This window comes from Aegilops tauschii, chromosome 7 (genome assembly GCF_002575655.3).
Source record: "Aegilops tauschii subsp. strangulata cultivar AL8/78 chromosome 7, Aet v6.0, whole genome shotgun sequence".
NCBI lineage: Eukaryota > Viridiplantae > Streptophyta > Magnoliopsida > Poales > Poaceae > Aegilops > Aegilops tauschii.
In genome coordinates this window covers 627,468,083-627,480,865 of record NC_053041.3, presented here as the reverse complement: position 1 = coordinate 627,480,865, position 12,783 = coordinate 627,468,083, and positions in this window count along the sequence as shown.

Genomic DNA, 12,783 nt, shown 5'->3' with positions numbered 1-12,783 from the left:
CAACGTTGTCCTCAATTTCAACGCGTTCCTAGAGAAAACCAAGCTGAAAGATGATGGCAGCAACTATACGGACTGGGTCCGGAACCTGAGGATCATCCTCATAGTAGCCAAGAAAGATTATGTCTTAGAAGCACCGCTAGGTGATGCACCAATCCCACAGAACCAAGACGTTATGAACGCTTGGCAGCAGCGTGCTGATGATTACTCCCTCGTTCAGTGCGGCATGCTTTACAGCCTAGAACCGGGTCTCCAAAAGCGTTTTGAGAAACATGGAGCATATGAGATGTTCGAGGAGCTGAAATTAGTTTTCCAAGCTCATGCCCGGGTCGAGAGATATGAAGTCTCCGACAAGTTCTTCAGCTGTAAAATGGAGGAAAATAGTTCTGTAAGTGAGCACATACTCAGAATGTCTGGGTTGCACAACCGCTTGACTCAGCTGGGAGTTAATCTCCCGGATGACGCGGTCATTGACAGAATCCTTCAGTCGCTTCCACCAAGCTTCAAGAGCTTTGTGATGAACTACAATATGCAGGGGATGGAAAAGACCATTCCTGAGGTATATTCGATGCTGAAATCAGCGGAGGTGGAAATCAGAAAAGAACATCAAGTGTTGATGGTGAATAAAACCACTAAGCTCAAGAAGGGCAATGGTGGCAAGGGAGTTGCCGCGCCCGGTAAGCCAGTTGCCGGGAAGAAGTCAAAGAATAGACCCAAGCCTGAAACTGAGTGCTTTTATTGCAAGGGAAGTGGTCACTGGAAGCGGAACTGCCCCAAATACTTAGCGGACAAGAAGGCCGGCAACACCAAAGGTATATGTGATATACATGTAATTGATGTGTACCTTACCAGTACTCGTAGTAGCTCCTGGGTATTTGATACCGGTGCGGTTGCTCATATTTGTAACTCAAAACAGGAACTACGGAATAAACGGAGACTGGCGAAGGACGAGGTGACGATGCGCGTCGGGAATGGTTCCAAGGTCGATGTGATCGCCGTCGGCACGCTACCTCTGCATCTACCCATGGGATTAGTTTTGAACCTCAATAATTGTTATTTAGTGCCAGCTTTGAGCATGAACATTGTATCTGGATCTCGTTTAATTCGAGATGGCTACTTATTTAAATCCGAGAATAATGGTTGTTCTATTTATTTGAGAGATATGTTTTATGGTCATGCCCCGCTGGTCAATGGTTTATTTTTGATGAATCTCGAACGTGATGTTACACATGTTCATAGTGTGAATACCAAAAGATGTAAAGTTGATAACGATAGTCCCACATACTTGTGGCACTGCCGCCTTGGTCACATTGGTGTCAAGCGCATGAAGAAGCTCCATGCAGATGGACTTTTGGAGTCTCTTGATTACGAATCATTTGACACGTGCGAACCATGCCTCATGGGTAAGATGACCAAGACTCCGTTCTCCGGAACAATGGAGCGAGCAACCAACTTATTGGAAATCATACATACCGATGTGTGCGGTCCAATGAGTGTTGAGGCTCGCGGAGGATATCGTTATGTTCTCACTCTCACTGATGATTTAAGTAGATATGGGTATGTCTACCTAATGAAACACAAGTCTGAAACCTTTGAAAAGTTCAAGGAATTTCAGAGTGAAGTTGAGAATCAACGTGACAGGAAAATAAAGTTCTTACGATCAGATCGTGGTGGAGAATATTTAAGTCACGAATTTGGTACACACTTAAGGAAATGTGGAATAGTTTCACAACTCACGCCGCCTGGAACACCTCAGAGAAATGGTGTGTCCGAACGTCGTAATCACACTCTATTGGATATGGTGCGATCTATGATGTCTCTTACCGATTTACCGCTCTCATTTTGGGGCTATGCTTTAGAGACTGCCGCATTCACTTTAAATAGGGCTCCGTCGAAATCCGTTGAGACGACACCGTATGAATTATGGTTTGGGAAGAAACCTAAGCTGTCGTTTCTAAAAGTTTGGGGATGCGATGCTTATGTCAAGAAACTTCAACCTGAAAAGCTCGAACCCAAGTCGGAAAAATGCGTCTTCATAGGATACCCTAAGGAAACTATTGGGTATACCTTCTACCTCATATCCGAAGGCAAGATCTTCGTTACCAAGAACGGGTCCTTTCTGGAGAAGGAGTTTCTCTCGAAAGAATTGAGTGGGAGGAAAGTGGAACTTGATGAGGTGATAGTCACCCCTTCCGAACCGGAAAGTAGCACAGCGTGGGAAAATGTTCCTGTGGTGCCTACACCGACTGGAGAGGAAGTTAATGATGATGATCATGAAGCTTCGGATCAAGTTGCCACTGAACTTCGTCGGTCCACAAGGACACGTTCCGCACCAGAGTGGTACGGCAACCCTGTCCTGGAAATCATGTTGTTAGACAACGGTGAACCTTCGAACTATGAAGAAGCGATGGCGGGCCCGGATTCCGACAAATGGCTAGAAGCCATGAAATCCGAGATAGGATCCATGTATGAAAACGAAGTATGGACTTTGACTGACTTGCCCGATGATCGGCGAGCCATAGAAAACAAATGGATCTTTAAGAAGAAGACAGACGCGGATGGTAATGTGACCATCTATAAGGCTCGACTTGTCGCTAAGGGTTATCGACAAGTTCAAGGGGTTGACTACGATGAGACTTTCTCACCCGTAGCGAAGCTGAAGTCCGTCCGAATCATGTTAGCAATTGCCGCATACTATGATTATGAGATATGGCAGATGGACGTCAAAACGGCATTCCTTAATGGCTTCCTTAAGGAAGAGTTGTATATGATGCAGCCGGAAGGTTTTGTCGATCCTAAGAATGCTAACAAAGTATGCAAGCTCCAGCGCTCAATCTATGGGCTGGTGCAAGCATCTCGGAGTTGGAACATTCGCTTTGATGAGATGATCAAAGCGTTGGGTTTACACAGACTTATGGAGAAGCCTGTGTTTACAAGAAAGTGAGTGGGAGCTCTGTAGCATTTCTCATACTATATGTGGATGACATACCATTGATGGGAAATGATATAGAATTCTTGGAAAGTATAAAGGCCTATTTGAATAAGTGTTTTTCAATGAAGGACCTTGGAGAAGCTGCTTATATATTAGGCATCAAGATCTATAGAGATAGATCAAGACGCCTCATTGGTCTTTCACAGAGTACATACCTTGACAAGATATTGAAGAAGTTCAATATGGATCAGTCCAAGAAGGGGTTCTTGCCTGTATTGCAAGGTGTGCAATTGAGCATAGCTCAATGTCCGACCACGGCAGAAGATATAGAAAAGATGAGTGTCATCCCCTATGCCTCGGCCATAGGGTCTATTATGTATGCCATGCTGTGTCCAGACCTGATGTAAACCTTGCCGTAAGTTTGGTAGGAAGGTACCAAAGTAATCCCGGCATGGAACACTAGACAGCGGTCAAGAATATCCTGAAGTACCTGAAGAGGACTAAGGATATGTTTCTCGTTTATGGAGGTGACGAAGAGCTCGTCGTAAAGGGTTACGTCGACGCTAGCTTCGACACAGATCTGGATGACTCAAAGTCACAAACCGGATACGTGTATATTTTGAATGGAGGAGCAGTAAGCTGGTGCAGTTGCAAGCAAAGCATCGTGGCGGGATCTACATGTGAAGCGGAGTACATGGCAGCCTCGGAGGCAGCACAGGAAGCAGTCTGGATGAAGGAGTTCATTACCGACCTAGGGGTGATTCCCAATGCGTCGGGCCCAATGACTCTCTTCTGTGACAACACTGGAGCTATTGCCCTTGCGAAGGAGCCCAGGTTTCACAGGAAGACCAGGCATATCAAGCGTCGCTTCAACTCCATTCGTGAAAGTGTTCAAAATGGAGACATAGATATTTGTAAAGTACATACGGACCTGAATGTAGCAGATCCGTTGACTAAACCTCTCCCTAGAGCAAAACATGATCAACACCAGGACGCAATGGGTGTTCGATTCATCACAATGTAACTAGATTATTGACTCTAGTGCAAGTGGGAGACTGTTGGAAATATGCCCTAGAGTCAATAATAAATGGTTATTATTATATTTCTTTGTTCATGATAATTGTCTATTGTTCACGCTATAATTGTATTGTCCGGAAATCGTAATACATGTGTGAATATATAGACCACTACGTGTCCCTAGTAAGCCTCTAGTTGACTAGCTCGTTGATCAACAGATAGTCATGGTTTCCTGACTATGGACATTGGATGTCATTGATAACGGGATCACATCATTAGGAGAATGATGTGATGGACAGGACCCAATCCTAAGCATAGCATAAAAGATCGTGTAGTTTCGTTTGCTAGAGCTTTTCCAATGTCAGGTATCTATTCCTTAGACCATGAGATCGTGCAACTCCCGGATACCGTAGGAGTGCTTTGGGTGTGCCAAACGTCACAACGTAACTGGGTGACTATAAAGGTGCACTACGGGTATCTCCGAAAGTGTCTGTTGGGTTGGCACGGATCGAGACTGGGATTTGTCACTCCGTGTGACGGAGAGGTATCTCTGGGCCCACTCGGTAATGCATCATCATAATGAGCTCTATGTGACTAAGGCGTTAGTCACGGGATCATGCATTGCGGTACGAGTAAAGAGACTTGCCGGTAACGAGATTGAACAAGGTATTGGGATACCGACGATCGAATCTCGGGCAAGTAACATACCGATTGACAAAGGGAATTACATACGGGATTGATTGAATCCTCGACACCGTGGTTCATCCGATGAGATCATCGTGGAACATGTGGGAGCCAACATGGGTATCCAGATCCCGCTGTTGGTTATTGACCCGAGAGGCGTCTCGGTCATGTCTGCATGTCTCCCGAACCCGTAGGGTCTACACACTTAAGGTTCGGTGACGCTAGGGTTGTAGAGATATGTGTATGCGGAAACCCGAAAGTTGTTCGGAGTCCCGGATGAGATCCCGGATGTCACGAGGAGTTCCGGAATGGTCCGAAGGTGAAGAATTATATATAGGAAGTCAAGTTTCGGCCACCGGGAAAGTTTCGGGGGTTACCGGTATTGTACCGGGACCACCGGAAGGGTCCCGGGGGTCCACCGGGTGGGGCCACTGTTGGGGAACGTAGCAGAAAATCAAAATTTTCTATGCATCACCAAGATCAATCTATGGAGTAATCTAGCAACGAGGGGAAGGGGAGTGCATCTACATACCCTTGTAGATCGCGAGCGGAAGCGTTCAAGAGAACGGGGTTGATGGAGTCGTACTCGTCGTGATCCAAATCACCGATGATCCTAGCGCCGAACGGACGGCACCTCCGCGTTCAACACACGTACGGAGCAGCGACGTCTCCTCCTTCTTGATCCAGCAAGGGGGAGGAGAGGTTGATGGAGATCCAGCAGCATGACGGCGTGGTGGTGGAAGTAGCGGGATCCCGGCAGGGCTTCGCCAAGCGCAAGCGGGAAGGAAGAGGTGTCACGGGAGGGAGAGGGAGGTGCCAGGGCTTGGGTATTGCTGCCCTCCCTTCCCCCCACTATATATAGGGCCAAGGGAGAGGGGGGGCGCAGCCTTGGCCCTTCCTCCAAGGAAGGGTGCGGCCAGGGAGGAGTCCTTCCCCCCCAAGGCACCTCGGAGGTGCCTTCCCCCTTTAGGACTCTCCTTTTATCTTATCTCTTCGCATGGGCCTCTTGGGGCTGGTTCCCTTGGCCCATATAGGCCAAGGCGCACCCCCTACAGCCCATGTGGCCCCCCGGGGCTGGTGGACCCCCTTGGTGGACCCCCGGACCCCTTTCGGCACTCCCGGTACAATACCGATAAAGTGCGAAACTTTTCCGGCGACCAAAATAAGACTTCCCATATATAAATCTTTACCTCCGGACCATTCCGGAACTCCTCGTGACGTCCGGGATCTCATCCGGGACTCCGAACAACTTTCGGGTTACCGCATACTAATATCTCTATAACCCTAGCGTCACCGAACCTTAAGTGTGTAGACCCTACGGGTTCGGGAGACACGCAGACATGACCGAGACGACTCTCCGGTCAATAACCAACAGCGGGATCTGGATACCCATGTTGGCTCCCACATGCTCCTCGATGATCTCATCGGATGAACCACGATGTTGAGGATTCAATCAATCCCGTATACAATTCCCTTTGTCTATCGGTATGTTACTTGCCCGAGATTCGATCGTCGGTATCCCGATACCTTGTTCAATCTCGTTACCGGCAAGTCTCTTTACTCGTTCCGTAACTCACATCATCCCGTGATCAACTCCTTGGTCACATTGTGCACATTATGATGATGTCCTACCGAGTGGGCCCAGAGATACCTCTCCGTTTACACGGAGTGACAAATCCCAGTCTCGATTCGTGCCAACCCAACAGACACTTTCGAAGATACCTGTAGTGCACCTTTATAGCCACCCAGTTACGTTGTGACGTTTGGTACACCCAAAGCATTCCTACGGTATCCGGGAGTTGCACAATCTCATGGTCTAAGGAAATGATACTTGACATTAGAAAAGCTCTGAGCAAACGAACTACACGATCTTGTGCTAGGCTTAGGATTGGGTCTTGTCCATTACATCATTCTCCTAATGATGTGATCCCGTTATCAACGACATCCAATGTCCATGGTCAGGAAACCGTAACCATCTATTGATCAACGAGCTAGTCAACTAGAGGCTTACTAGGGACATGGTGTTGTCTATGTATCCACACATGTATCTGAGTTTCCTATCAATACAATTCTAGCATGGATAATAAACGATTATCATGAACAAGGAAATATAATAATAACCAATTTATTATTGCCTCTAGGGCATATTTCCAACAGTCTCCCACTTGCACTAGAGTCAATAATCTAGTCCACATCACCATGTGATTAACACTCATAGGTCACATCACCATGTGACCAACATCTAAAGAGTTTACTTAGGTACACATCAATATCGTTGCCGGGTTGCTTAGGGCCTTGGATGAGAACTGGCATCATAATGAACTTCCGCTTCATGCACATCCAAGGAGGAAGGTTATACATACATCGAGTCACAGGTCAGGTGCTGTGATTGCTGCCTGCTCCCCGAAAGGATTAATGCCATCCGCGCTTAAACCAAACCATACGTTCCTTGGGTCAGCTGCAAACTCAGCCCAGTACTTTCTCTCGATTTTTCTCCACTGTGACCCGTCAGCGGGTGCTCTCAACTTCCCGTCTTTCTTACGGTCCTCACTGTGCCATCGCATCAACTTGGCATGCTCTTCGTTTCTGAACAGACGTTTCAACCGTGGTATTATAGGAGCATACCACATCACCTTCGCAGGAACCCTCTTCCTGGGGGGCTCGCCGTCAACATCACCAGGGTCATCTCGTCTGATCTTATACCGCAATGCACCGCATACCGGGCATGTGTTCAGATCCTTGTACGCACCGCGGTAGAGGATGCAGTCATTAGGGCATGCATGTATCTTCTGCACCTCCAATCCTAGAGGGCATACGACCTTCTTTGCTGCGTATGTACTGTCGGGCAATTTGTTATCCTTTGGAAGCTTCTTCTTCAATATTTTTAATAGCTTCTCAAATCCTTTGTCAGGCACAACATTCTCTGCCTTCCACTGCAGCAATTCCAGTACGATACCGAGCTTTGTGTTGCCATCTTCGCAATTGGGGTACAACCCTTTTTTGTGATCCTCTAACATGCGATCGAACTTCAGCTTCTCCTTTTGACTTTCGCATTGCGTCCTTGCATCGACAATGACCCGGCGAAGATCATCATCATCGGGCACTGGTTCCTCTTGATCTTCAGCAGCTTACCCCCGTTGCAGCATCATTGGGCACATCGTCTGGTTCCTCTTGATCTTCAGCAGCTTCCCCCGTTGCAGCATCACCGTATTCAGGGGGCACATAGTTTTCATCGTCCTCTTCTTCTTCGCCGTCTTCCATCATAACCCCTATTTCTCCGTGCCTCGTCCAAACATTATAGTGTGGCATGAAACCCTTGTAAAGCAGGTGGGTGTGAAGGATTTTCCGGTCAGAGTAAGACTTCGTATTCCCACATTTAGGGCATGGACAACACATAAAACCATTCTGCTTGTTTGCCTCAGCCACTTCGAGAAAATCATGCACGCCCTTAATGTACTCGAAGGTGTGTCTGTCACCGTACATCCATTGCCGGTTCATCTGCGTGCATTATATATAATTAAGTGTGTCAAAAACCATTACAGAACATCATGAATAGATAATTAAGTGACCAAATTAATAGAAGTTCATCATCACATTAAAACCAAAGTACACACATAGTTCTCATCTAACAACATATAGCTCTCCAGAGCATCTAATTAATTAAACCATACATTGAAACTATGTAAAACATTTCAATGCGAAAACAAATGCGATCATAATCGCAACCAAGGTAACAATTGATCCAACGGCATAATGATACCAAGCCTCGGTATGAATGGCATATTTTCTAATCTTTCTAATCTTCAAGCGCATTGCATCCATCTTGATCTTGTGATCATCGACGACATCCGCAACATGCAACTCCAATATCATCTTCTCCTCCTCAATTTTTTTTATTTTTTCCTTCAAGAAATTGTTTTCTTCTTCAACTAAATTTAACCTCTCGACAATAGGGTCGGTTCGAATTTCCGGTTCACATACCTCCTAGATAAATAAAATCTATGTCACGTTGGTCGGCATAATTTTCATAAACAATAAATGAACCAATAGTTATAAAGATAATATATACCACATCCGAATCATAGACAGGACGAGGGCCGACGGGGGCGGATACCAAAACCATCGCACTATATAATAACAAGCAATAAAATAGTAAGAAAATTAGACAAGTATCTATCTAAAGTAAGAATTTTTTTTCTTTCAGAAAGAAGATAAGAACAAGAGGCTCACCACGGTGGTGCCAGCGACGAGATCGGCGCGGGCGATCGACGGCGGTGAAGACGGGAATGGGACGTGACGGGCCGCTAAACCTAGACAAATCTCGAGGAAAATGGAGCTTTGAGGTCGACCTTCGAGAGGGGAAAGCTTAACTAGTGTGGCTCGGGCATTTCATCGAACACCTCATGTGCATAGGAGGTGATCTAGAGCACCACAAAGCCCTCCCCTCGCCGGCCAGAGATATATATAGGCACCTCATTGGTCCCGGTTCGTGGCATGAATCGGGACTAAAAGGCAGCCTGTGGTCCCGGTTCAAGCCACCAACCGAGACCAATGGTGGTGGGCCAGGAGCGAGGCCCATTGGTCCCGGTTCGTCCCACCAAGCGGGACCAAAGGGGCCAGACGAACCGGGACCAATGCCCCCACAAGGCCCGGCATGCCCCTGGCCTCACGAACCGGGACCAGTGCCCCCATTGGTCCTGGTTCTGGACTGAACCGGGACTAATGGGTTGACCCGGCCTGAACCAAAGCCCTCTTTTCTACTAGTGATTAGTGCAAGCCATATTAGACCATGCTCTTGTGTCCCCTTCTTGGGATTCTCTTTTTGAATCATAAAGACTCTTTACCTTGCTTTCATAACATGTCCCCCCTCTGTTGTTTACCGGTGACATTTTGATCCTCTTGAGTTGAAAGAGAAGCATGGGAAAATGCTTCTACAAAGTCACCAACTCCTTGAGCAACAAAGTGACCTGCTTTTTTAGGTTGCTTCAGAGGCTTATGGGCAACGTCTTTCAAAGGCTTTTGATTTTATACTTCCTGACTCGGAATGAAATATCTATATCCCATACCTCTCTTTGATCATACCCCTTGCGTCGCTCCATGAGTCTAATAAAACACACATTTTATTCTTCTTACATATATGGTCACAAGTAATTTTATCAGTGATGTGCAAGAATTATCTCATCATACAGTTTTTTAATCTTAAAAGCCAAACCAGTGGCCATAATAATCATGCAAATAATAGCACACCCACTAATAGATAAAATAATAAACTCTTAGAAAAAATGCATGGGGATGATGCGTTGCATGACAATTTCAGAATAAGAAGGTTGTGAAACCAAATATCCAACTCTCTTTTAAGATGAAGAAATTGTTTATAACCCATGCTTATTCGTAGACATGCTAGGTCCAACAACAGTCCCTTTTTTCATCAGTGATCGTCTATTATTTAAGATTGCATCCGCACTCTGTTTCTCCCTCGCTTGTCTTGTCTACCTTACCACTACAGCTGCCTCCTCAATTCAATGACACCTTTGTCAGCGCCATCACATTTGGTTCTTCATGTCCAGCCATCACAGACAACATGCAGGCCATGTCAATCCTTTTTACATCAATTGTTTAAGGGTCACCCCAGCTTATGAATACATAAGTGGTGATGTTTAAATTGGATCAAACATATATTAGTAGCTCTGCCCAAATTAGAAAAACCTTGTTAGCGACTTCCACGATATAGCATGGAAATCAGATACAAACTCAATAGTTCAGAGACCGATACCAACCAGAGTAGAAAAAATGTAGAAAATTGCACTAAATCTTTTTCTCGCTAGTATCAAATTCAAACACGCTTTAAACTGCCAGAAGAGAAATTATTTGGTTATCCTAATCCCATTACTAATCTTTTATTTATGAAAATACATCTGGATGTATATTGATCGGATATTAAATGGACGAAGATAAAGCGCTACCTGTCGCAGGGTCGTCAAACATGTTACCTTCATTATATTCTTCCTCTACCATCTTCGTCCCTAGCAATTACCATGTTCTTGATGAACAAATATGGGAAATGAAAGCATAAAAGAACGGTAAGGAAGATATGAAAGAGCAGCTAGAGGGGGTGGGTATGTGTTTTTGTAGTGGTCAATGCCTGTAGTAGAATGTGAATAAAAAAGACCAAAATGACCACCCATGCAACACATGGCCTCACTGATGCGCAAGCATGGCCTCACTTATGTATCCACCAACTAACCCTTACCCTGGGCGCACCCATGCAAATACATAACACACTTGCTAATAGACTAAATAATAAAATCTTGGGGAAGGTGTGACAGCTCCCAGGTGCAGGGGCACCCTCATGAACAGTAACTTCAAAACAATATGAAAATAAAACAAAAAAATCTGAATTTTTTGGGGATCAAATATGATCAAACTTTTGATGTTCTTGAAAATTTTCAGCCCGAAATAACACTCGAGGAGCCCTCACAAAAAAAATCATTGCTCAAAAGTACACATAACTTTGAACACTGATTTTTTTTGTGAGAGCTCCACGAATGTTTTTTGATGCTAAAACCTTGCATGAACGTTGAATGTTTGATCATATTTGATCCCTAAAAGTTTCAGATTTTTTTCGATTTATTTTCATATTGTTTTGAATTTACTGTTCATGAGGGTGCCCCTGCACCCGGGAGCTGAAAGTCCAGTCTCTAAAATCTTATGAAGAAAGAAATACATAGACAGTACATGTATATTCGGTATTTGTACATTTTTGTTGCTCATCTCTCGCAATTTTCATCGCATACAAAATTTCCATATATAATCAGAAATCAAAATATCTACAGGTAACTTGTATGGCAATTCCTTCCTGGTGTTAATGTATAGTACCTGACAATTGATGATGGACGTGTGAAATCAATAAAAACAATCGACTCCAAGGTCAACCCTAAATAGAACAATAATAAAACCTGACAATAAATATGAGTTTTCTAAAATAGATAATTGCATTTTTTGTGGTAATTGGGAATATATATGATAGCATAGAGCGATAAAAAGGTTACTTTGCAGATTGCAAAAGAACTGTTACTAATCAACTGCATAGAACTGTTAGTAATCCAAATATTCCTACAGAACACGCTTAAGTATGCTCATGGGACAATTTGAATTTTTGGAGGAAAGCACTTACTGTTTTGCCTGTCCACATTGTTGTTGCTGCCATGGGCATGACGTTGTGCTGCTTGTCGACTTTGCTCTGGAAATCCTTGCTGTCGTGATGCCCGGTCAGTCCAAGACGGCGGAACCGACAACAGGACAAGACATGGCCATTCCAATGGCTACCAAACCTGGCGAAACATTGCTAGTCGTTGCCAAAACAGATCAGTCTGAGGGCTCCTCGGCAGCGTCCGCTGGCACTACGTCCACGTCCTCGACCACAAGCACGGTCACCAGCTGCATTAATTGTTGGCATTATCCTTGCACGTCGTCTCGCCCAGGGGCGGAGCTACAGGGTGGACAGGGTGGGCTGCGGCCCATCCTGGAATTTTGAATCGGCCTATATACCACGTAGAATTATAGATGGGCCGGAGAAAAAAACAAGGCCCAACATCTCTAACCCAGGAAAGAACGCACGCACCACGCAGCCTGCACCAGACGCGAGAAACAGCGAGACGAAACTGAATCTTCTACCCCCTACGCCCAGCCACCGGCCGCCCCGTCTCCGCCAGCGTCGCCGCCCTCGCCGGTCGACGGACGCCCAACCGCTCAGGACTTAGGAGGCTCCTCCACTCCTTCCTCTTCGTCGCGCCTGCCGCCTGCCAGGCGCTCGGCGCCAGCCGCACCCCATACGAGCCTGCGACTCGACCCTGTCCTGCCACCGGCCGCCTGGCGCCCTGCAAGCCGCCCAGTAGCTCGCTGTTTCTCGCGCGGCCTGATTTGAGGTACCATCTCCAGTAGCTCGCCAATGGACAATTCCCCAATTTTCAATTTATTTGTTTATCGTGTACTACAGTACATGAGCGACGAACATACACATAGTTTTGCACATCATTCATGTCCATTTATGTCATTGTGATTCATAGAATGTAAATTCTTATTATAGAATTATTGAAACATAGTCATCTTTAACCTTTCAGGGTATGTACTATAGTCAAGAGTAGTGTGTATTT